A 2,883-nucleotide genomic window follows, 5' to 3' on the forward strand; every position below is an offset into this window, starting at 1 on the left:
TGCACTCTAAGTCCTGCTTCCCTCATTGTCAGTCCATGGACAAGAACATGGTCTATGACTGTTGCTCGAATTTCATCAGATATTTCCACTCTTTGTCTTCCTCTTCCTCTTTGTCCTCCTCTTCCTTGCCCTCCTCTTCCTCTTTCTTGCCCTCCTCCTCTTCCTCACCCTCCTCCTCTTCCTCTTTCTTGCCCTCCTCCTCCTCTTCCTCTTTCTTGCCCTCCTCCTCCTCTTCGCCCACCTCGCATACTCGCTCGTCCTCGTCCTCTCACATTGTTTCTTCTATCCATTCTCAGACTTTCTCCTTCCCACCTTCAACAACCTGTTTGCTCTCTGAACTGGCTTATATTGGTTGTCACATCATTTGAAACAGGTTAAATCAATTTTGAGTGGTTGTGTTCTATCAATGATATGTGTTCTCTATTTGTATTTGATTGTTGCCACTTGTGTTTACAAGTATGGATGACATGTGCATTAGAGAGCAGAATGTGTTTTGAGAATGAGAATGTGTTTAGAGTTTTGCTGAAAAGTCTAAGTGAGATCTGCAAATTGTGTTTTACCATGTGAAATGGTGTAAGGTATTGACAACAGACTGCACAATTAGCTAAATTAGTTCAGGCAACTGAGAACTTTGTTCAGCCAATGGGTTTTAGTGTTTTAGCAATCAAGAAAAACTGTCACAGTGACTTGCTGCCACCTACTGGCTGTTTTAATTTCACATTTTAAAGTACCTTTTTATGTATTTTTAAATCATTTCAAATATCAGTATTCAACGTTTTAAGATTAAAATATCAAAACTTTATTTCTGCATTTGTAACTTCAGGTTAAAGCATTCATGCCTTGCATTAAACAGTGTATATGCATCTAAATGCCACTTCAGATGTAGCTTCTGTGTTTCCTCTGCATTGCATGAATTTTGTTGATAATAAATTAATTTGTTTGGTAACAGCCCCAAATGTCTTATTATTGTAATTGACTTTATTGATTAAATGTAAGAATTTGACACACTTCTAGAAAAAATGGTTTTACAAAGGTAAAAATGCCCATAAAGGGTAAAAATAATTTTAAACTTGTTGGAAAAGATTAATATCTGTCACTGCTGTGAACTGACCACCACACAGAGTCAGCTGTCCATGGCAGTCCTGCAGTGCAACAAACTCAGCAAACAAAAATGATTTTCTATCGATTGTTACCAATAAAATCCCAGAAAATATGTGACCCTGTCTGTGAAAACCCAGCTAAATTTTATTTTTTGGTGATTTTACTGTCTTTTTAATTATTTTTTATATATATATATATATAAATCATCCTACGTAATGTCAAAAGAACATTCTGTGAAAATGTAACATTGATATCTTTATTACTGACTGAGTAAGACCATGTCAAAGATTCAAAGACATCGCACACCCCTAGATATTTAATTCTTCTTTGCTTAGTGATTGTTTGGGGGGGCTTTGACACAATTCAAACACTGGTAAAATATAATTATCAAATCACACAAAAATTAACAAAAATTGGGTGACAAGAAATGTATTTTTATTCACAATCGGCATTCCTTGTAGACTTTGATGACCTTGTCTGAGGTGGGACTCAAACCAGCATCATTCACATCAGCGATTTTCCCTGTGAAATACACAAGTCAATTTTCTCTGTAATATGAACATCAGTCTCACAAAAAAAACATACAAAAATGTGAAACGTGGGTTTAATTTTTCCCTTTCCTTTCTCTTTTTCTTCATTTTTTCAAAATTGTCCTCTTTTCCCTCTTTTTCCTTCTCCCCACCCCCAAACAGACTATTGTTCCCCAGCTTCCCTGTAGTTCGCACCCTGTGTGTCTTTGTTTATTTTGTGCCTGAGCACATGGCTGTGTCTTTGTTTGTGTTGGCCATGTGCTCCTCTTGTCCTGACTCCTCGTTTTCAATCACCACGCCCCCTTGTTTGTCCAATTGTGTTAACCTGATCCTCGTGTGCTCTGATCCCTTTATATTGTGCTCATTTCCCTCTGGTCTTTGCTGGTTTGTTGTGTGAGCTTCATGTGCATTATCCTTGCTTGTGTCTTGTTGGAGTTTGCCTTTCAGTGTTGTGCATCCAGCCTGGTTTTGTTTTTTTTCCCTCCTGTTAAATTCTAGGTTTTATTTGTTCCTGAGTATAGTTAATAGCCTAGTTCTAGTCTTGTGGTTCAGTTCTTTATTTTTTTTAGTAATTAACTTTTTGATTAGTTCTAGTAATTTATTCTCAGCTTTTTTCCTTTTTGTTATCCTCTTTGTTTTCATAAGTCTCAGTTAAATATTTCTATAATTTACTTTACTTTTTTCCCCTTTGTTTTATTTCTTGTTTATCCTCCTGTCATTTATTTGCAAGTTCTTTCTTTGGATCGGTGTTTATCTCTTGTCTCCCCTGTTGTCTTGTCTGTGTGTTTGTCGAGTTGGTTCCTGCTCTGCTTCCGGAGTCCTCCCTGGTCGATGTGAAGAGTCTTCTGGCCTGTCAGGCATTTTTGTGCTTCATGTGTTACCATCTTCTAGGCCTAGCCTGTGGTTCCTTGAGTAGCTACCTAGTCTCCTTTTGCCTTGGAGTCAGGAGCTACCCCATCCCCGACCTGCCTGTTCTCCTGACGTGTGCTCTGGCCTATTGTGTGGACTGTCTTCGTGCCTCGTCCTCTTGTGTTCCCATTTTGTTAATAAACTCTGTTTCCCCTGTTCATTCTGTTTTGGTTCCTCCCTTGACAAACCGTGACAATAGGAGGAATTAAAGCTGCTTCTCCTGTTAACTCCATATCCATTAATGAGTATTAGCTGTGGAACTTGGTGTAACTGCATTAGCAACAGGAGACAATCCATCCTCAGTGAAGCTGGCTGCACACTAGATGATTTTCAAATCTGAACC

This window comes from Sinocyclocheilus grahami, unplaced genomic scaffold (genome assembly GCF_001515645.1).
Source record: "Sinocyclocheilus grahami isolate Dianchi unplaced genomic scaffold, SAMN03320097.WGS_v1.1 scaffold2593.1, whole genome shotgun sequence".
Taxonomy (NCBI): domain Eukaryota; kingdom Metazoa; phylum Chordata; class Actinopteri; order Cypriniformes; family Cyprinidae; genus Sinocyclocheilus; species Sinocyclocheilus grahami.